At 38.0% G+C, this 24,267-nt stretch overlaps 1 long non-coding RNA gene across 1 annotated transcript; it reads right to left on the bottom strand.

The window, feature by feature from the left end:
* Positions 1–1,553: 1,553 nt before the first annotated feature.
* LOC102503071 (uncharacterized) lies at positions 1,554–22,509 on the bottom strand. Its single transcript, XR_334567.1, has 3 exons — positions 22,437–22,509; positions 2,485–2,616; positions 1,554–1,794 (listed from the first exon to the last, which is right to left on the bottom strand). It is a non-coding gene; the product is annotated as an uncharacterized LOC102503071 (long non-coding RNA).
* Positions 22,510–24,267: the final 1,758 nt, after the last annotated feature.

The raw sequence follows: 24,267 nt of genomic DNA on the forward strand, positions 1-24,267 counted from the left end.
AGAAATGAAAACAGTAATAGGAAAATACTATTAGTAACTGCCCACAAATCAGATGCTCTAGATTAAGATGAATGAAACATTTGATGGAAAAAAACAAATGTAAAGTTCTCAGTTGAAAATGGTATATATGGTAATATCCTCAACTTGATTGTCATGTATTACATTTTGAAAAAGCATATTGTGTGCTTTAGAGATGTACAATTAGGAAATCTAAATTAAAAGTAAACTTTTAAAAAGGCGAATGAATTTCTAAAAGTCACAAACAACAGAAACGGACTCAAGAAAAAATAGAATATCGCAATAGACTTACAAGTAAACAGTTAGGTGAGTAATATGAGTAATAAATTAATTACAAAGAAAAGTGTAACTTTAGATGGCTTTGCTAGTGAATTCTGCCAAACTTTAAGATTCTGCCAAATCTTAAAGGAGATTTATTTAGGGCCAGTTCCATAACTTAGTCATCAAGGGAGTCAGACCCTATGTGGCCTGCTGTGGATCCGTTCTACCCCTGGCAGTTTGAAAAACACACTGGATTCATGCTCCAAATTCTGGCAGGATGGAGAAATATAAGAAAATAGATTACGAAGTGACTCTTTGAGGGATGCTTTCTCTCTCTGTCACTCTCTTGCAATTAAAAGATAATAAAAGAAATTCATATAACACGAGTCTTTTATAAACTTTTCCAAAAAAATAAAGTAGGAGGGAAAAGGTCCTTACTCACTCCATAGGTCAGTATTACTCTGGTACCATAACTGGGCAAAGATATCACAAGAAAGCTCCAGACCAATATTCCTGGTGTCTATGACACATACCTGGCACATTTCTCCAGTTTCTGGGTCCAAGGTTCAAACCACACCATCACCCATGTGGGAACCCGCTGCCTTAACCACTACGCCACTGGTTGGCCTAGTAACACCAGTGTTATTTTTTACTAGTTCTTTCTTTTTTTTTGGAGGGGTTTTTGCTATAAGGCATGTGTGCTCACCAGAAAGACAGAAACAGAGAGACAGAATATGATAAATCACCCCCTGGGGGGATGGCCACGCCACAATCCCTTCTCCTCTATTCTCCTCTTGGGATCTTGGGCACACACGCACATGTGCCCCACCGCGGTCGACTATATGGGAGTCCAGCGACATAACCATTACGCCAACTGCTGGTCCCATTTTCTACTAGTTCTTCAACAAAGAGAACTAAAGATGTCCCTTCTGGCAGAGTTGATAGAAATCGTAGAAAGTATTTTATGGGAGGGAGAGATTTTGCTCGCCATCAGGCAGATTTCTCATGCTAGTTTTCCTGGTCCAGTCCTGGTTTATGCTTATCGTCTTGGTGTAATTAATAACATCATCCACTTTCATTTTCAAAGTGTTCAGTTTGGCTGCTAAATTGTAAGGCCCCACCTTCCCCAGGTGAGCAGCAGTGAGGATGGGGAGACAAACTTAATTATATACCGGTAGCTAAGTAGTCATTTTAATTGTTTAGATACCTTCAGAATGGCTAAATCAGATGACAAAAGTACGTATAATGAACTTTCCTTACCAAAGCAAGGCTTTCAGCACATTTTTATTAAAGTATATTTTCTGCTTATTTAGGTGGAAAGCTCCAGATGTGCAATCCAGTTCAAGGCAAATTCAACCACTATGCTCTAATACAAATCCATTCCATTCTGGAGCCTCTTGAAGCTGGCTCTTCCTTCCTGGGTGAAGCACAGACCTTTACTGAAGCTGCAGTAACTAGTCTGCCTTGAGACTCATGGTATTTGGTCTACAAGTCAGTAAGCAATAGGCTTTATTCCTGGAAAGAAGAAAAAAAAAAAAAAACTCAAAAAGGTAAGCACAACATTTCATTTGATTTTGTTCTAAGTGTTCTAAAATTAAAATGCAAATTCCTGCCTTGGGAAGGAGGAGGTAGAAATATCGTTTGCTTTCAATACTAAGGCCTTTAAGACCACAAGCAGGGAGGCAAAGATTAAAATAAAACCTGAACACAGTCTTTTATCTGTCTGTGCATTTCTATCTTAGAGAAGCCAGCGGAGTCTGGCTGAGTATTTTGAAAACCTGATTATTATTATACCTTGCATGTGGTAGAAACTCACTATTCACCCAAACACACTAGGCTTTTGCTTACAGTACTTTTTTGTCTAATGGAAGTGCAGTCTCATATGTGTCATAATCCCCTACCCCAAGCCCCAGCACTTCTAAACAAGGACCCCAAAGTTGCTATTCTAGTGAATGTCTTTTTTAAAGATGCTACTTTGAGAGTCATCAGCCTCTGACAGACCACTAAAAAAATAGACACTTACTCTGGGGTCTTGGGAGTTAGAATTTAATGCTAGTGAGGGAATCAGAACACCTTGATTCAATGCTGGCTTGTTAGTATTTAGCTGCGTAAATCTGGTGACATCAAAACAGCAATATTCATAGAGAATAAGAGGATGAACACAAGGTAATGCACTCCTGGCTCTACCATTTATTGATGTGTTACCTTCGGCATGTTGTTGAATCTTTCTGTGCCTTCAACCTCTCATCCTTAAAATGGGGACAACAGTTGTGTCTATCTCATAGAGTTGCATGAGACAGGAAGGAATTCTCAGATGTAAGGCACTTGGAGCAGAGCCTGGTACAAACAGGAAGAGCAAATACTCAGTATCGGGCAGAAAGAGACCCTTCTTTTGGGCTTCTCTTACAGTTGAATCACACTGCTTAGTACTTTTTAATATTTCCTTTTCTTGAAACAATGACCTTCTCAGCAACTAGCCAATGCCTGGCACATGGTAGATGCTTCACATTTGTTTCTTAAACACCTAGTTGACTGGGACATAAAAGAGTTGGGCTGGTTAATTCTCTGTCTGAAGCAGGACCACAGTGGGATCAATCAAACTGGTGGAACTTTGCTCTAGTCTGTTTGTTATGCATAGATGTGGCGTAAGCAAAAAAGGACTGTTTTATAAGAGTCTTCTCTGTAAGTGTCCTGGAGCAAGTGTTTAAAACTTTCTCACTTTCTTTCTTTCCCTTTTCCTTCCTTCCTTCCTTCCTTCCTCCCTTCCTTCCTTCCTTCCTTCCTCCCTTCCTTCCTTCCTTCCTTCCTCCCTTCCTTCCTTCCTTCCTTCCTCCCTTCCTTCCTTCCTTCCTTCCTCCCTTCCTTCCTTCCTTCCTTCCTTTCTTTTTCTTTCTTTCTTTTTTTCTTTCTCTGTCTTTTTCTCTTTCTCCTCTCTTTCTCTCTTTTTTTCTTTTTCTTCTTTCTCTTTCTTTCTCATTTCTCTTATTTTTTTCTCTTTTTTTCTACAGAACATTTTTTTTTTTTCAAAAGAAATCTCATGAGGAATTATAGACTAACAGGTAAAAGCAAAGCATCTCTCTCTGAGATAACCTGGGAGCCAGAGCTTGACCCTCTTTTTTCCCCCAGGAGATTTTGAAAAGGACTCTCTATGAAAACCATGTACAGATCAGACATCAGACGTCTAAGCAGGGATTTTATTGCCATGTTTAGTAGAGCCTAGAGGTTCTTCCACAGGGCATCTCAGCAGCACTGTATGGGAGTGAGGAAGCAGGAGGCCCAGCAGTTGATGTCAGTCTTCATTTGGGTATTTCAGTCTCCATCCCAACCATGCTTGAGTCTGTCTCTGCTAGTATTTTCTGATCATCAGTACTGACTTAACTTGCCATATGAAGTTGATAGATTAAAAACATTGAAAACCACTGTGTGGAGAAATGTAACAAAGGCTTGGAAATTGTCATTGTAAATTCACTGGAATAATTCTAACTTAGATGATTTCTTTTCACACAGGATACTGCTCTTTGGAAGTGGTTTCTTTAGGGGACATCTTCTGATAAAATGGAGAGCTTATTCCAGCAATCAAAATTTCTTGCTGATAGTCCTAGCCTTGACATGGATGAAGTTTTTTTTTTTTATTTCCAAGTGGTAGCGTGAGGCATGAGTAAACAAAGTGTTAGGTGGGAAAGGACTTTGTGTTGGTTCAGGTCCTCTGAGAAGCAATCACCCAGACAGGATTTGACTTGTAAGAGGTAGGGGACAATGCCTATAAGGAGGTAAGGGGAGGGGGCTAGAGGAAGTGTGGAGAACCCTGAGACTGAGATACAGTTCTGATCCTTATGAAGGAGAGAAGGAAAGGAGGAAGGGAGGGGAGGTAGGAAGACAGAGTACAGCTCAGTTCTAAAATGGTTTTAGCTAGCTGCTAGGTTCAGCCAAAGTCACTCTTTGGAGGAATTGTGTATCTTGCCACCATGGGCCTACCTTATTACTCCTTCTGCATGCAGTCAGGGGATGGGAGCAGCCAGTAGGCAACGTGGCCTGGATGTGGGTCCAGAGGGCCATAGCAGGGCCTTCTGTCAGTCCTACTCTTCCAGCTGGAGATGTGAGTGGCACGTTTTTATGGTCGCCACAGGCTTGCACACTATTTCCTGATATTTTGTCCTAGACAAATTACACTCTAAAGCAATAATTTCTGAAAGTTAGACTAGACAGTGGTAAAATTAAAAAACAAACTAAAGACCAAAACAAACCATAAAAAGGAATCATAATGAGTTTTTCATAAAGCTAAAATTACTATAGCAACTGTTCTTTATTCTTAGAGTATGTCCTTCTTTACTTTTTTTTTTGAATGTTCTTTTATTTTTCATGAACTGAAAGTGATACTAGAGATTAGTGATATTTTTAATGTTTTTAACCTAGCAAAGTTAAAAGTAGGCATTTCAGTGATGCTCCCAGTATGTATTTATTAGTTAAGTAAAAAAGATAAGGACTCACATCTATAAAATAATTGGGTAAATCATAAAATATGGTTCAAATGCAAAAGATTTATTCTTAACAGTTTTTTTTTTTCTTTTTGGAAAGAAGAGGAAAATAATCAGTATCAAACAATCCTATCTATTACAATCCAGTGCAGGCCAGGGGCCTGGAAGCCCCCATAGGTATGGGGAACTTGAAGGGGCTGCCTTTATTTGGTCCCAAAGCCTGCTTGGCCCAGGCCTTTGGTTCCTGCAGGAGCCTCTGGCTCTTTTCCTGCAGCTAGGCTCTGTTTCTTACAAATCCCTACTCTGGCTCCACAGAGGACAGTCAGTGGGTATCATTAAAGATAAGCTCATGAAAACTGGGAATCCAATTTTTTTCTATTACTTTTAGGAGAAGAGAAAAAGTTCATTCATTTTGGGGTGGGAGCTGGAATGATCCAGAGTCTAGGGCGACTCACAGGAACACTTCTGGCATCAGCATAAAACTTGCCAAGGAGAGGTAGAAAGTTCATTCACTAATGAAGCATGCGTTTACTAAGTTCCCAGCACTGAATTGGAGAAAATTAAAAAGCCACTCAAGATCATTTTTATATTTCAAGATGAAGGCTATACACAGCTAATTTTTCTAAGTACACTGATATTCAGCAAGCCCAGGCATATTTCTTCTTGAGAAAAAAATAAATAATTAAAAAATATATATATATTTAAATACATCCACAGATCTGTATTTTTAACATAATAGCATTACCAAGAATTAGTAATTAGGTGGAAGTATCTGGTTAAAATAAAATAGACTCCACTCAACCAGCTGTCATGAATTCAGTTTATTTCAGATGTTCTGATATTAAATTGCTTAGTTGCTCATAAGTGGCTCATAATAAAACGAAATAATGGCTTGAGGATATCTTGTCAGATTTTAATCACGGTAGATTAATTAGGTTTTTCAGAAACAAAACACATTGTTTGAGATGTCTCCAAACTTGGCAACGCCCAGCTGGTGTGTCAAAAGGAAGATCGGTTTAGGCAGGTAAATGTTTTCAGATTACTTGTGGTTGAATGGCTGCCAGGCCCCATTTTCTGTAAATAAAAATACTGATTTGTGGGGCCAAAACTGCTCTTCTGGGAGGGAGGCACTGACAGATACCGTCAACAGGTAAATTTGTGTAAAAACGCAGAAAGCTGTTAGGGGAATACGTCTAAATGTTTACCTACAACATTTTACTTGGCACTGCCAAGGGGCTAGTCATCAACCATTTCTGGGCAGGATACTATGCATTTTTTAGATGGTATAGCTTGGAGACAAGGAATTTTTTTCTTTCCTGGTGGCTCAGTTTCCTAGCAACTGTTATTTATACTCATCACTTGCAAAAATGATAGTAGATAATAGGACTGTCACTAGTTGAGGTTTTAATGATAACACACATATCACTACATTGCTAATTTTTTTTTAGTATTTTTGATAGCTATGTTCAAAATATGTTTTTGTGTGATCTCAAGATTTTAATTACTGTTTTCCACTAGAATATATTTTTTCTGCAATCTTACATCTTCTATGCAGTTAATGCTTTATGAGACTGCAAAATTCTTCCATGACACAAACAAATTAAAAACTTCTGTCTGAGGAACATCAAGAGGCCTTGTTTTACCTGTATATTAGTCACTAACTCTTTTTTTTTTTTTGAGAGAGTTTTTTTGCATTAGGGTATGTGTGATTTCTGGAGAGAGAGAGAAAGAGAGAGAGAGAGAGAGAGAGAGAGAGAGAGAGATGGAGACAGAGAGACTAAAAGCAAGAAATTGCCCCCTTAGGGGGAATGGCGATGCTCTAATCCCTTCTCCTTCATTCTCTTCTTGGAATTTTGGGCATGCATTCATATTCACCAGGCGTGAGTTTCAAGCCCCGGGTCTAGGACTTGAACCTCGGTTCATGACTATGTGGGAGTCCAGTGCTGCAACCACCATGCCATCTGCTGGCCTCCATTAATCATTTTTTTAAAAAAATTGTAAAAAATTATTTCTTTGAACTTTATTTACTTTTGTTTTAATTTGACCAGAGAGGGACAGAGTGAGAGAGAGAAAGAAAGTGAGAAAGCAAGTCAATCACCAGCTCCGGGACTTGACCTGCTGTTGGCCATGTGGGAGTCCAGCACCCTTGACCACAACACCACTTTCTGGCCCCAACTAAATCATGTTTTTTAAAACATTTGATAAAAAAACAAATTTTTTTTTTTTGCCAGAGGGCATATGCATTTACTGGTGAGAGACAAAGAGAGAAGGAGAGAGGGAAAGTGTGAAAACACCCCTCATGGGGAATGGTCATGCTACAGTCCCTTCTCCTCCACCTCTCCCTCCTTTAGGGATTTTGGGCACACACACCCAGGTGCCCATTATTTTTTTCAAGTTGCTGGACATACAATGTCTGTCTTTAGTAGTCTGGTTTGCCGCCCTTAGCGTAAATCTTTTATATTCATCCACTTCATATCAATGTCAGGGCCTCATCTCTTTTTACCTCAAGACTTGAAAAAAATTGAAGCAGACTTTTCCTGCTGTTGCTAATCTTATTCTGGGTTGGCTGCCTCACCTCTGTTCAGTTTCTTAGTTTTTAATAATCTGTGTAACCCAATCTTGACCTTAAATTCCATGTTCAAAATATCTAGAGCAACACATTATCAAAGCAGACAGTTCTGGGTGTACAGGATAGGTTTTTCAGCTTGGGAGATGCACCTGTGAGCTGGGAGTTCCAGTCCAGGGTTCGGGCTGTTACTGTTCTATATCATGATTATACCCATTAGAATGGATAACAGATTCAAATTGGTCAACCCATAATGGAGCAACTCCTCAGAAGCCTCCTACATCTGAGTCTTGAGTTCCATTCCTGATTCTTCCTTGCCAATTACTCAGAACTTCTCAGGCCCTATGATACTGTTTGAGAAGATGCCTTTTTCCAAGTGCAAGCAATCTAGCACTAGTCTAATTTCCTCCTCCTGCCTTCCCCACCTTACTTCTGTTCCCAAAGCCTACAGTAGAGGGAAGAAGTTGAAATATTATTATCTATGCAAAAATGCATCATGATTTTCCTGACAACCCAATAACAAAGCAGCTTAGACAAGCCCAAAGTCTCTTCTGTTCTCTCATCTGGCCTAAAGACAAAAGGAACCTTGCTTATCAGGGATTAAAATTCAACTAAAATCTAATAAGTATATATTTATTCTGTTTGGTGTCCAGGAAAAATATTTCTTGTGGAAGACAACACAAATTATTTACTTGAAAGTCTACAGAAGGGGCAAGAGTAACTCCTCTTGTAGTTAGACATGCATGGGTTTACATTAGTGCATGCCAGAGGTGGGGAAGGGAGCACCCACAATGACCACCAAACAGTTCCAGAGGAGAATCAAATGGGAAAATTTAAACTCATTATATAAAATGATTTCCCTTACTTATATAGCAATTTAATCCTCCTCTCCCTTATTATTATTTTTTCAAGAGAAATTTTTGCTACAGGGTGTATGTGCTCACTAGAGAGAGAGGGAGGGAGAGAGAAAATGAGAAGTCTCTCCCCAGTGGGGAAGGCCCTGCCACAATTCCTACTCCTTCATTCTCCTCTTGGGATTTTAGGCATCCATGAACATGAGCCCAACGTATTTCAAGCCTCTGGATCTGGGACTCAAACCATGGTTGGCCATGTGGGAGCCTAGCAATGTAACCATTACTCCATCTCTGGTCCTTCTCCTCTCTCTCTTTTATACCTCATTCCTAAGCTCCCACTGCCTGCTCTGAGTGTTGAGGGAGTGATAGGAGCAGACATAAAGGGAACAGACAGCAGGAAAGATGAAAAAAAAATGTAATGAAGAAAAGTATCTGGCTTAGGAAAGACATAATAATACTTCTTCCCAAACATGAGTCATTGTTTTCACTTTCCATTTTTAGTACATTTCATTCCTTTTCCCTTCCCTGTCCACCTTGCACCTTCTTCATGATGCTTCTTTTTTTTTTTTTTTTGAGAGGTTTTCGCTATAGGGCGCGTGCGCTCGCCAGACAGAGAGAGACATAGAGACAGAAAGCGAGAAATCACCCCCCCAGGGGGGATGGTCATGCCGCAATCCCTTCTCCTCCATTCTCCTCTTGGGATCTTGGGCACACACGCACACGCGCCCAGCGTGAGTTCTAAGCCACCGGGTCCGGGACATGAACTGTGGTCGACTGCGTGGGAGTCCAGTGACATAGCCATTACACTAACTGCTGGTTCCCTTCATGATGCTTCTTATGACTTCAGAAGTACTGAAAAATCTTCCTGTGCTTGCTTGGTCTTAATAAACTGCCAACCTGTAGAGTTTGTTCCTAGCTTTGAGGTAGTTGCCAAAATGAGGTTTCTGAGGTCAGAGCATTTCCAAGTGAATTCAGCATTGGAAGCAACTCCATTTTTCCCTCTGAAAAAGTCCACTAACCTACTAGGGAGGCACAGGAATACTCCTACCTATCCACTGATTGGGGCGAGGATACTCTAATCCATTAAGAGATAAGACTTCTCAGAGTGGGTCCTTCTTTACTGGTTTATTAGTTAATGGTGAGGGATGACTTCGGAAGGTCCTTTCCACTGCTTTCCTTCTAATTCCTACTCATCTTTCCCTCTAAGTCTACACTGGACTTTCCTATTTCTAAACTCATGAAAACTTGAACTCAAGTCCTTATTAGGCTTCAACTTCTTATGAGTTTTATTTATTCCATCAGTTCTTTCCCTTAAGTGTTCAGTAAATATGTATTGCTTCGTTCATTGTTCTAGTCTTTAAGGAATGTAATTTAGGGCAGAGATTACATCTGACGACTGGCTTTGTTCAGTAGGCATGAGCTTTTATTTTGAAGTTTTGTTTCAGTTTGATTTGGCTTTTAATATGAATTTGACTTCTTTTAGGCAAAACTTGCACACTGCAGTTTGACCACAACTCCTTCTGAATGTCCTGACCTCTCCAAGTCCCTACTATGCTCTCGACTTGTCTATTTTATTAATTTCTAGAACTTGCCTGTCCTCTGTAGTCTCTTGAGCTTCCAATCCCTTGTTTTACTCTCCTTAGTAATTTTATGTGTTTTAGAGGTTACTAAAAAAAATTCTAAGTCATGTGTTGCAAACAAATGTCATATAGCTAGAGAGGGTCTTGGTGGGGACCAGGAGAAGGTACAGCTAGACTAGCTATTTGTTTTATTTTTGCTTTGTCTTGTCCTCTCAACTAGAATATAAACATGAAGCATAAAAAACATCAATTTTTCATTTTGTAACTAAATTTATTTTCTTTCTTTTCTCCTATTGTAAATGTCTGTCATGGGTTCCTGCTATGTTGTAGAGTTTCAACATAAGATATTTTATAAATTGTCCCTGATATCTAATATATATATATAATTATATATTTATAATAAAAATATATTTATAATTTCTTTTTCAAAAATATTTTTATTATTTTAACTTTATTTATTTATTTAAATTTGACCAGAGAGGGACAAAATGAGAGAGAGAGAAAGTGAGAAAGCAAGCCACCAGGTCTGGGACTTGAACTATAGTTGGCCATGTAGAAGGCCAGCACCTATAACCACCACACCACCTGCCAGTCCCTCTAATTTCATATATATATATGTGTGTGTGTGTGTGTGTGTGTGTGTGTATATCTATATATATGTATATGTGCATGTATATATATATATACTTTATAGCTATAAAAATTATAGATAAAATTTATAAATATAAATTTAGATAGAATTTATATTTTAGAGCAGTTTCGGGCACAAAAAAAATAAATTCAATGTACAGAAATTTTTCTATATTTTCCTGCCCTTATGTAATCAAAATCCCACAAAAGGGATACTTTTTTTTTTAACCTACATTGATGAACTTACATTGACATATCATTATCATCTAAGGCCTACAGTTTTATTAATAAGGATTAAATAATATTAATAGCTGAAATAAGCAAGCCCCAAATATCAGTGCTTAACACAATGCGGACTTATCTCCCACTTATATCCCAGTGAGGGTTGGCAGTAGGGTTACTACCCAATCTCTTAATATTTTTTGAAAGTTTGTATGGGATTGATATTATTTCATCCAAAAAAATTTGTTTTTTAGTGGACTCATTGGGACCTGAAGTTTTTCTTACAGGAAGGTTTCCAGTTCCATTGTCATAATGGAGCTATTTGGGTTATTTATATTTTCTTATTTAAGTATAGGTAGTTTGTATTTTCAACCAATTTGTCTTTTTTATAAAGTTGTATATAATATTCCTTTATCTTTTTAAAGTTGTATATAATATTTCTTTCTTTTTAAAATTGTGTATAATATTCCTTTATTTATAATAGTCCTTTATCTTTTTTTTTTTTTAAGAGAGATTTTTGCTATAGGGTGTTTATGCTCCTGGAGAGAGACAGAGAGACAGAAGATGAGAAATTACCCACAGGGGGGATGGCCACATCATGATCCCTTCTCCTCCATTCTCTCGGGATTTGGGGCACACATACACACACACTCAAGCGCGAGTTTCAAAGCACCGCGTCTGGGACTTGAACCACGTGGGAGTCCAGTGATGTAACCAAATACATGGGAGTCTAGTGATGTAACCAGTACACTATCTGCTGGCCCCATAATATTCCTTTATCTTTTTTAATGTCTATAGAATCTGAATCTGTAGTGATCTCACCTCTCATTCTTCAGGTTAGTAATTTGTAGCTTCTTTCTTGTTTCATGGTCAGTCTGGTTAGAATTTTATCAATTTTATTGGTCTTCTCAAAGAAGCAGCTTTTGGTTTCATTAACATTCTTTGCAGTTTTTCTTTTAATTAATTTATACTATAATTTTTAATTTTCTTCCTTCTGCTTACTTTAACTCTAATATACTCTTCTTTCTCTACTTTCTTTTTTTTTTTAAAGAATTATTCAACTTTATTCAGCATCATTATTTTACTTTGACCAGAGAAAGAAAGAGAGAGAGAGAAGGAAAGTGAGAAAGTAAGCCACTAGGTCTGAGATGCAAACAACAGTCAACCATGTGGGAGTCCAGCACCTTTAACTACCATGCCACCTATCCAACCACTGTGGAGAACAATTTGGAGATTCCTCAAAAATCTACAAATAGGGAACCAGCAGTTAGCGTAATAGCTATGTCGCTGGACTCCCACGTAGTCGACCGTGGTTTGCGTCCCGGACCTGGTGGCTTAAAACTCATGCCGGGTGCGTGTGCGTGCGTGCCCAAGCTCCTGAGAGGAGAATGGAGAAGGAATTGCAGCGTAGCCATCCCCTCTGGGGGGTGATTTCTCGCTTTCTGTCTCTATGTCTCTCTTTGTCTGGCAAGCGCATGTGCCCTATAGCGAAAATCTCTCAAAAAAAAAAAAAATCTACAAATAGAACTGCCATATGATCCAGCAATCCCATTTCTTGGCATCTACCCAAAGGACAGAAGAATTTCTCATTGGAAGAGTGCTTGCACATCAATGTTTATTGCGGCACTTTTCACGATTTCTAAGACAAATGCCCAACCGTATGGCTGAATGAATTAAAAAACTGTGGCACATATACTCTATGGAATACTATTCAGTCATTAAGAACAACAAAACCCTGGCTTTTGACAGAAAGTGGAAGAATATGGAAGATTTACTGCTGAGTGAAGCAAGCCAGGTTATGAAGGAGAGACACTGTATGTCCCCACTAATATATACCTAATGTCCGCACTTTGTAACTAAAACTGACGGGCTAAAGGATGTACAAACACAAAAGGTGGATGTGAATGCCAGATGTGGTGTGTGTGGAGGAGTGGGGCCTGGGGTAGAATATTTGGAGGAGGGATACAAAGACAGCATTGTTGAGACAGGGAGGTAGTGTTGTTACATTTTGATCAACGGAACCGGGAGAAATGTTCATATACTGAAATGATCACCTTGTAAGCTAGATAATGTGATTGAATGTATTAAAAATGTAAATAAAAAATAAATAAAAAAAAGAAAAAAAAAACAACAAAAAAACCTACCATGCCATCTGCTGGCCCCCTCTCTACTTTCTTACGGTGGAAGCTGAGGCTACTATTTAGAGACCTTTCTTATACTGCAAGCATTTAATACTATACATTTTCTTCTAAACAGATGATTTAGCAGCATTCCATAATTGTGTTCTTTATTTTAATTAGATTAAAAGAACTATCTCTTAGGTGGTCAGGAAAGTCATATTTTTTCTATGCAAAAATGCATCATGACTTTCCCAATGACCCAATAATTTCCCTACTCGTTTATTCTTTGATTCACGGGTCAAATCAGAGTGTTGTAAAGCTCTAAATACTAGGGGATTTTCTAGATCTCTTTTTAAAAATTCACTTCTAATGTATGTGCATTATATTCAGAGAGCATACTTTGTATAACTTGAATCTTTCTAAATTTTTCAAGAGCTTGTTTTATGGTCCAGAATTTGGTCTGTCTCAGTAAATGTTCTAGGTGGACTTGAATGTGTACTGCTACTGTCAAGTAGAGTGTTTGAAAGTATTAGTGTTGAATTGGTTGTTACTGCTGTTCAGATGAATAGCCTTGTTGACTTTCTGTTATTTGTTTAATTAATTATTGAGAGAAGGGTACTAAAAATCTCTTTGTAGATTTGTCTGTTTCAACCTGTAGTTTTTTTTTTTTTTTTTTTTTTATCAACTTTTGCTTCATGTATTTTGAAGCTTTTGTTATTTGGAAGATATGTAGTTAGAATTTTCTTCTTGATGATCTGACTGCTTTAAGGTTATAAAACGACCTTATCTGTGCAAACAAGTTTTGCTCTGACATCTCCTTTCTCTGGAATCCCAAGAGGAGAATAGAGAACATATTACAGCATGGCTATCCCCTCTGGAGGGGATGATTTCTCACTTTTCTTCTCAGTGTCTCTTTCCACTCTGACAAGCACACACACCCTATGGCAAAAACCTTAAAACAAAACAAAACAAAACCTGAAAAATAAAACAACAACAACAAAAATCAAGCTATACTTAATTTAGTTTCTGTCTGACTAATTTTTGGTATATTATATTTTGTTTTACTTTTAAGTATTAGTGTATTTTTTTCTTTTTTTTTGAGAGGTTTTCGCTATAGGTTGCATGCGCTCACCAGAAAGACAGAGAGACAGAAAGCGAGAAATCACCCCCCGGGGGGGATGGCCACGCCACAACCCCTTCTACTCCATCCTCCTCTCTGGACCTTGGGCACGCATGCACATGCGCCCGGTGTGAGTTTAAGCCACCAGGTCCAGGACTCGAACCGCGGTCAGCTATACGGGAGTCCAGCGACATAGCCATTACACTAACTGCTGGTCCCTATTAGTGTATATTTAAAGAAAATAGTTTTGTAAGCAGTTTATGGTTGAGTATACTTAAAAAAATAACATTATGAAAATATTTGTCTTTTAATGTCTTTATTTAAATGTTTATGATTTCACCTTATCCCATCTGTTGGCTTACTGATTATAACTCTGTTTTGTCATATTAGTGGTTGCTTTAGGTTTCTAGCATTCATTTTTAACCTACCACAGTCTATTTTCAAGTGATATGGTATCATTTCACATGACTATTCAATAGAACATTTTTATTTCTCTCCTCCTGACTTTAATGCTACTTTTATTATATATTAAATTTATATGCATACATCCCACAATATACTGTGATTATTATATTTAATAAGATATTTAAGTGATCTATTTAAATAAGAAAAAATGTCTTCAACATGGGCTATCACAGCGGGGCTGAATTGTCTGATTTTTGTTCTCATCATGGGAGATATTTTTGTGCTTATTCGCATACTTTGTAATCTTTAATTGGATGCCAGACATTGTGATTTTATCTTCTTATTTTTCTGGATATTATTATAGTACAGTAAATATTTTTTCAGACATTGTACTGGAATGCAGTTAAATACTTGAAAACTGGTCTTTTGGGATTTGCATTTAAGAATTGTTAGGGGGAGGGGCCAGATGGTGGTGTAGTGGTAACACAACTGGACCCATGTGGGAAGGTCCTGGGGTCATGTTCCAGGGCCTCCTTCTGCGTGCTGGGCATGTGAACGAATGTGCCATTGTGGCTGGCTGGAACTAGGGATTGACTGCAGCATGAGGACTCTGTTGAGCGTGATGGTTTCTCTGACTCTCCTTTTATGGTTTTTTTTTTTTTTTCATGGAAGAAATAAATAAAATAATTTTTAAAAAACAAAAAGTTGTTAGGTGAAATTCAGAGGAGCATTTAGGCCATAGCTATTCCCCCCACCCCCCCTTTACCAAAGAAACTCTCTTTAAAGTTATTTCCCATGTCCTGTGACTCATCAGGTTTACTGGTCTAGTTAGTGCAAACAGGTATTATTCTGACTCTGGATGCATTGGTCACCATGCTCTCTAATCTTTTCTTGTCTTTCTCTCTGTGGTCTCAGGGGATTTCCTCATATACATATATCATTTGGTACCCAGTTAAATACTTACCTCCGGAATTATTTCTCTGTGCAGCTCTCTCCTCTGTCCTGTGAACTCCAGCCTCTGTGATTGCTCTGGATTTCTTTTTATTATTATTATTATTATTTTATTTTATTTTTTCATTTCATTTTCTTCCATACATTCAATCACATTATTATTTGTCTTACAAAATGGATATTTCAACAAGTGAACATTTCTCCCTAGTACAGTTGATAAACTTACAAAATATCTTCAATAGATAATATTCATCTGAGTTTCTCCAGACAATAGCCTCGGACAATAGCAAGGCTTATTTGTTACCTATTTTTCAGGGATCACTGTCCTTTGTTCCCTGATGTTTCTAGTGGCTTGAAAATGTATCATGCATTTTGTCTTCTTTGTTTTTATTTCATACGAGAGGGTATATCTGTGTATTATTAATTCTAGGAACAGAAGTCATGTTTTTGTTATGTTGCTTTTATTTTACTATAGATCTATAGATCACTCTTTTTAAAAAAATAGCTAGGGCTATTGGTGTCCTGTTTAAGTTATCTTTTACTATTCTAAGGTCACAAAGGTATTTTCTTTATTTTTCACGTTAGAGGCTTTGTTTGTTTTATCTTACACACCCATATCTGCAATTGATCTAGATTCAAAGGCTGGCCCCATAGGGTAGTCGTTAGGCCCAACACAGAGGAACCAGGCTCCCACATGAATAGCCAGGATTCAAGTCTCATCCCTGGTGGTGGATTGAAAACATGCTGAGCATGCATGTACATTCCCAGGATCCTGATGAGATAGAGAATTGGAAGAAAAGGGGTCGCAGCATGATCAGACCCATCAGGGGGTGCTTTCTCTCTCTTTTTCTCTCATATGTACATGTGTAGCCTCTGCCATTTAAAAAAATCTAAAATTGAATTTAAATTTTTTTTTTTTGTCTTAGGGTGACTATTCACCACAGAGACAGAGACAGTGAGAAGGAAATTGAGAACTCCCTCCCTTCCAGGGAGTATAGCCATGCCACCACTCCTTCTCCTTCATTCTTCTTCTGGGATACTGGGCATGCACACACATGCACCCGATATGAGTTTCAAGTTACCAGGTCTGGGAATTGACCTGTGGCCAATCACATGGAAGTCCAGTACCTTAACAAGCATTCTACCTGCTGGCCCCAAATTTAATCTTCTTAAAGCTTTGTCTATTTGGAGGCTTTTGCATTTCCATATGAATTTTTTTTTCATATGATTTTTAAAATCAGCTTGTGGATTTCCAAAAAATGGGATTTCAAGTGAAATTACATGGATTAATTTGTTAGCAAATAAAAATCTTCATATTTCAGTCTTCTCATCCATAAGGCTGGTATATACTTCCATTTATGTAGCCTCTCCTAAATCCTCACAATAATATTCTGCAATTTTCAGTAGAAGGCATTGGACATCTTTGGACTGCTTAATATTTTAAATAGTTATCCATATTAATAAAGACCATTAACTTGTTTTCTCATCAAATAGTTCCTAAGATCTCACAGTAATCAAAAACCAGATATAATCTCTATTCTCATGTAGCTTATAGTCTAGTTTATGACATAGATTTTCATATCATAATACATGGCAGTTTGGTAACAATAAACAACAATAAAAGTCACATTAAATGAATTCTACCAACTTGAATACTATGAATTTTATGAATTTGTTTTTATTTTGTATTTATTTAAGTTTAATTACATAAAAAAAAACTGACTTGCTTCACACTGTAGTGTAAGAATTTTAACATTGGGGGAGCTCTTTATTTTGGAGAGGTTTATGCAATAGGGCATGTGTACTCACCAGAAAGACAGAGAGAGACAGAGAGACAGAAAGTGAGAAATCACCCCCCAGGGGGGATGGCCACACCGCAATCCCTTCTCCTCCAATCTCCTCTCGGGATCTTGGGCACGCACGCACACGCGCCCAGCATGAGTTTAAGTCACTGGGTCTGGGACTGGAACCACAGTCAACTACATGGGAGTCCAGCAACATAGCCATTATGCTAACTGCTGATCCCAACACTGGGGGAACTCTGAGAACTTTTTTGGTTTGCAAAATGTTTTATGTTGTTCAAGTTTGAAAAACAGTTTAAGGAAATGGTGTTAAGCTAATTCCTGTTCATTTTAAAACTGAATCTCAAAAATGTGGGTATAATTACAAACACAATCATTTCAAGAGCTAAATAGTCTCTAAACCTTTGGTTAAATATTTTAGTTGGTGGGCCATCCAGTGGTGTGGTGGTTGTGACGCTGAACTCCCACGTGGTTGATTGGAGTTTGAGTCCTAAACCCAGTGGCTTAAAACTTGTACCAGGGTGTGTGTGTGTGTATGTGTGTGTTTGTGTGCCCCAAATCCCAAGAGGTGAGTAAGAGGTGAGTGGAGGAGAAGGGATTGTGGCATGGTCATTGCCCCGGAGGTGATTTCTCACTTTCTGTCTCTCTATCTCTTTGAGGAGCACACACTCCCTAAAGCAAAAACCTCTCAAAAAAAGATTTTAGTTGCTGATTATGTTTCCTCCCAAAGGTTGCACAAGTCAGAGGAAAACTGCTGATTTATATCAAAAGACAGAGTGTAAGCTCCAAGTCTATCAGAGTCCATGAGAAATTAAGTTGTTGTTTTTAGTTACTTATATTTGAGCCACTGTTCATGCCTTGGTAAAACACCATTGCCATAGTAGTGTTCATTTGGGGGGGAGGGAGCACAAATACATGAGCTATATGTTTTGAACTAATCTTAAAACTAGTATAATTTGGGACCAGCAGTTAGCGTAATGGCTATGTCGCTGGATATGGTATCATTTCACATGACTATTCAATAGAACATTTTTATTTCTCCCCTCCTGACTTTAATGCTACTTTTATTATATATTAAATTTATATGCATACATCCCACAATATACTGTGATTATTATATTTAATAAGATATTTAAGTGATCTATTTAAATAAGAAAAAATGTCTTCAACATGGGCTATCACAGCGGGGCTGAATTGTCTGATTTTTGTTCTCATCATGGGAGATATTTTTGTGCTTATTCGCATACTTTGTAATCTTTAATTGGATGCCAGACATTGTGATTTTATCTTCTTATTTTTCTGGATATTATTATAGTACAGTAAATATTTTTTCAGACATTGTACTGGAATGCAGTTAAATACTTGAAAACTGGTCTTTTGGGATTTGCATTTAAGAATTGTTAGGGGGAGGGGCCAGATGGTGGTGTAGTGGTAACACAACTGGACCCATGTGGGAAGGTCCTGGGGTCATGTTCCAGGGCCTCCTTCTGCGTGCTGGGCATGTGAACGAATGTGCCATTGTGGCTGGCTGGAACTAGGGATTGACTGCAGCATGAGGACTCTGTTGAGCGTGATGGTTTCTCTGACTCTCCTTTTATGGTTTTTTTTTTTTTTTCATGGAAGAAATAAATAAAATAATTTTTAAAAAACAAAAAGTTGTTAGGTGAAATTCAGAGGAGCATTTAGGCCATAGCTATTCCCCCCACCCCCCCTTTACCAAAGAAACTCTCTTTAAAGTTATTTCCCATGTCCTGTGACTCATCAGGTTTACTGGTCTAGTTAGTGCAAACAGGTATTATTCTGACTCTGGATGCATTGGTCACCATGCTCTCTAATCTTTTCTTGTCTTTCTCTCTGTGGTCTCAGGGGATTTCCTCATATACATATATCATTTGGTACCCAGTTAAATACTTACCTCCGGAATTATTTCTCTGTGCAGCTCTCTCCTCTGTCCTGTGAACTCCAGCCTCTGTGATTGCTCTGGATTTCCATTTATTATTATTATTATTATTTTATTTTATTTTTTCATTTCATTTTCTTCCATACATTCAATCACATTATTATTTGTCTTACAAAATGGATATTTCAACAAGTGAACATTTCTCCCTAGTACAGTTGATAAACTTACAAAATATCTTCAATAGATAATATTCATCTGAGTTTCTCCAGACAATAGCCTCGGACAATAGCAAGGCTTATTTGTTACCTATTTTTCAGGGATCACTGTCCTTTGTTCCCTGATGTTTCTAGTGGCTTGAAAATGTATCATGCATTTTGTCTTCTTTGTTTTTATTTCATACGAGAGGGTATATCTGTGTATTATTAATTCTAGGAACAGAAGTCATGTTTTTGTTATGTTGCTTTTATTTTACTATAGATCTATAGATCACTCTTTTTAAAAAAATAGCTAGGGCTATTGGTGTCCTGTTTAAGTTATCTTTTACTATTCTAAGGTCACAAAGGTATTTTCTTTATTTTTCACGTTAGAGGCTTTGTTTGTTTTATCTTACACACCCATATCTGCAATTGATCTAGATTCAAAGGCTGGCCCCATAGGGTAGTCGTTAGGCCCAACACAGAGGAACCAGGCTCCCACATGAATAGCCAGGATTCAAGTCTCATCCCTGGTGGTGGATTGAAAACATGCTGAGCATGCATGTACATTCCCAGGATCCTGATGAGATAGAGAATTGGAAGAAAAGGGGTCGCAGCATGATCAGACCCATCAGGGGGTGCTTTCTCTCTCTTTTTCTCTCATATGTACATGTGTAGCCTCTGCCATTTAAAAAAATCTAAAATTGAATTTAAATTTTTTTTTTTTGTCTTAGGGTGACTATTCACCACAGAGACAGAGACAGTGAGAAGGAAATTGAGAACTCCCTCCCTTCCAGGGAGTATAGCCATGCCACCACTCCTTCTCCTTCATTCTTCTTCTGGGATACTGGGCATGCACACACATGCACCCGATATGAGTTTCAAGTTACCAGGTCTGGGAATTGACCTGTGGCCAATCACATGGAAGTCCAGTACCTTAACAAGCATTCTACCTGCTGGCCCCAAATTTAATCTTCTTAAAGCTTTGTCTATTTGGAGGCTTTTGCATTTCCATATGAATTTTTTTTTCATATGATTTTTAAAATCAGCTTGTGGATTTCCAAAAAATGGGATTTCAAGTGAAATTACATGGATTAATTTGTTAGCAAATAAAAATCTTCATATTTCAGTCTTCTCATCCATAAGGCTGGTATATACTTCCATTTATGTAGCCTCTCCTAAATCCTCACAATAATATTCTGCAATTTTCAGTAGAAGGCATTGGACATCTTTGGACTGCTTAATATTTTAAATAGTTATCCATATTAATAAAGACCATTAACTTGTTTTCTCATCAAATAGTTCCTAAGATCTCACAGTAATCAAAAACCAGATATAATCTCTATTCTCATGTAGCTTATAGTCTAGTTTATGACATAGATTTTCATATCATAATACATGGCAGTTTGGTAACAATAAACAACAATAAAAGTCACATTAAATGAATTCTACCAACTTGAATACTATGAATTTTATGAATTTGTTTTTATTTTGTATTTATTTAAGTTTAATTACATAAAAAAAAACTGACTTGCTTCACACTGTAGTGTAAGAATTTTAACATTGGGGGAGCTCTTTATTTTGGAGAGGTTTATGCAATAGGGCATGTGTACTCACCAGAAAGACAGAGAGAGACAGAGAGACAGAAAGTGAGAAATCACCCCCCAGGGGGGATGGCCACACCGCAATCCCTTCTCCTCCAATCTCCTCTCGGGATCTTGGGCACGCACGCACACGCGCCCAGCATGAGTTTAAGTCACTGGGTCTGGGACTGGAACCACAGTCAACTACATGGGAGTCCAGCAACATAGCCATTATGCTAACTGCTGATCCCAACACTGGGGGAACTCTGAGAACTTTTTTGGTTTGCAAAATGTTTTATGTTGTTCAAGTTTGAAAAACAGTTTAAGGAAATGGTGTTAAGCTAATTCCTGTTCATTTTAAAACTGAATCTCAAAAATGTGGGTATAATTACAAACACAATCATTTCAAGAGCTAAATAGTCTCTAAACCTTTGGTTAAATATTTTAGTTGGTGGGCCATCCAGTGGTGTGGTGGTTGTGACGCTGAACTCCCACGTGGTTGATTGGAGTTTGAGTCCTAAACCCAGTGGCTTAAAACTTGTACCAGGGTGTGTGTGTGTGTATGTGTGTGTTTGTGTGCCCCAAATCCCAAGAGGTGAGTAAGAGGTGAGTGGAGGAGAAGGGATTGTGGCATGGTCATTGCCCCGGAGGTGATTTCTCACTTTCTGTCTCTCTATCTCTTTGAGGAGCACACACTCCCTAAAGCAAAAACCTCTCAAAAAAAGATTTTAGTTGCTGATTATGTTTCCTCCCAAAGGTTGCACAAGTCAGAGGAAAACTGCTGATTTATATCAAAAGACAGAGTGTAAGCTCCAAGTCTATCAGAGTCCATGAGAAATTAAGTTGTTGTTTTTAGTTACTTATATTTGAGCCACTGTTCATGCCTTGGTAAAACACCATTGCCATAGTAGTGTTCATTTGGGGGGGGGAGCACAAATACATGAGCTATATGTTTTGAACTAATCTTAAAACTAGTATAATTTGGGACCAGCAGTTAGCGTAATGGCTATGTCGCTGGACTCCCACATAGTCGACCGTGGTTCGAGACCCAGTGGCTTAAACTCATGCCGGGCACGTGTGCGTGCGTGCCCAAGATCCCAAAGAAGAATGGAGGAGAAGGGATTGCGGCGTGGCCATCCCCCGGTGGGGTGATTTCTCACTTTCTATCTCTCTGTCTCTGTCTTTCTGGCGAGTGCATGCGCCCTATAGCAAAAACCTCTCCAAAACAAAACAAAACAAAACAAAAAACAAAAATGTAGTTTAATTTAAAAGACATTGTTTTTTCTTATTTTTGTTTTTTTATATTTGGTCTAACTTATAGGATCTCTGAGACATTATGTTGTGAACAGTTTCAAGGAATTAAAGTGAAAATAAGGCAAGATGCAAGTTTTTCTATATAAATATGTAATATTTGGGTGAAAAGTGAAGAACTTAAAATTGGTCATATTTAACCAAATATGTTTGGTATCATGTCATTTAAATATCCAGATCTATAACCAATTCTTCTTTTCCTCCAAATGTCTGGCATAGAAACCAGAGTGATGATTTCAAATACGAGGCATTATAATTTCTAAGTGTGTGCTTAATTGCAATAAATTTTGATTATGAATACTATTATGAAGTTTTTTTTGGTAAACAACAAATTAATACTGTTAACTTTTGAGAAAGTCACCTTAAAATAATCTTCACAAAAGTAATTATTGATAATTATCCTACTATAGCTATAGACTCATGAAAGCTCTAAACACGTGATACCTTTGCAATAAGGAGAAGGAGAAGCCCTGCTTTCTCAAGGTGTTATTCTGCAACCAGTGTGTGACTAATTGGGAAGGTATGTAACTCTTGGGGCATCCCTGCATGTACAGTGAATGAGCAAATTCTTAGCAGCATTATGACATCACCAGGGACTGTGACTTGGGTCAAGAGCTTGGCAGGAGACTTTGGGAACAGTAGAATCAACAGCAATCAAGACTGGCAAGCCAGCATACTGGCCACCATAAAACTGAAAAGAGAGCTTATTGTACCTTATGCACAGCAGCAAGTTTAACAGAAAAGTAGACATGTTTATAGTCCCAGATTTACAGCACGCCTTATAAACACCTTATTACTTAGAATCCAGTCTGCAGTCCTAGAAACTAAGAATGTGACTTTGTTAAGCAGCAGGATTTGTTGACATAAATGTCTTGACTAAGTTTGCCATTGTGGTTAACCAAAACGCATTTACTCCTGGGAAAGTAAACACAAGCAAACAAAATGCCTCTTATACTACAATACAGTAAGTTTCAAATTGACCAAACTTGATGCTATGACATAAATATGCTTAATGTTTATGGAATTTTTTAGAAACCTTTTGCCATGTTGGGCTTACCGTCCTGTGTAAGTCTTACTGAATGGGAATGTGTTTTCAGAATTACATGTGCTTAAAGACTTCATTAGAAATATTTAGAAAACCTGCCATGAATACCAGGGCTGACCACGCAGCAAATAAAATGGGTCATGGTCTCCTCAAACATTAACGGGGATAAATCAGTTCTGCACCATGTAATAGCTACACACTGAACTGGTTACCAACAATTAAAATTAGAGAACTAATGGAAAATAATGTTGAATAAATATTATAAAACCACATGAAAATATGCTCAAGGAAGGCAAAGTATCTGGCTGAAACCCACAATGTTGAGAAAATTCCTAGGGAATATTCAGACTGATATTCTGATTCTTAAAAACTCATCTCTTTAACAGTAGATAAAACCCCTGGTTTGGGGGTTGATTTTTGAAATCACTGGAGTGTAACCAAATCAATTCAGCAGCATTCGTATCCTTTCAGGATTCTAATGAACCCTCTTTAAACCTCAGAAATTCTATCATAGAAAAGTTTTTATATCAGTTATAAATGAGTAGTATTGCTAGCATAGTTTGGATCTTACACAATGACCATTTTTTCCCCAATAAAATTTATACCAATGAAGATCCATGGGAAATTATTTTAAAAAATGGTGTCTGTGTAACTGACAGAATAGAAAGCGAACAAATAATGCAGACATTGATTTACCAAATCCCACCAACCAGGTCCTGTCAATGCAAGAACCTTGAAAACTTTGTATCAAAATCATGTGGCTAACTTCATGGGCCACAGCAAAGGAAAATGAGCACATGACACCATAAAAACATTTTCATAAGTTCTTGTGGTTCTGCAGCAGCATATTCAAGAATAGTACTGGGGATTTAGTTGACTAAGCACCTCAAGTTTTCCTCCAAATCAATGCAGTTACAGGCCACATTAACAGAGGTAGAATATGCAAGATGAGAAAGTTGATGGTTATAGTCAGCATAGGAATTACCTTTTTTTTTTTTTTTGAGAGGTCTTTGCTATAGGGCATGTGCGCTTGCCAGAAAGACAGAGAGAGACAGAGACAGACAGTGAGAAATCACCCCCGGGGTGGGGGAGGGGTTGGCCACACTGTAATCCCTTCTCCTCTATTCTCCTCTTGGATCTTGGGCACACACACACGGCCCTGGTGTGAGTTTAAGCCACCGGGTCTGAGACTTGAACTGTGGTCACCTACATGGGAGTCCAGTGACATAG

Source organism: Tupaia chinensis, unplaced genomic scaffold, assembly GCF_000334495.1.
Source record: "Tupaia chinensis unplaced genomic scaffold, TupChi_1.0 Scaffold000237_1, whole genome shotgun sequence".
In the NCBI taxonomy this organism is placed as follows: Eukaryota; Metazoa; Chordata; class Mammalia; order Scandentia; family Tupaiidae; genus Tupaia; species Tupaia belangeri.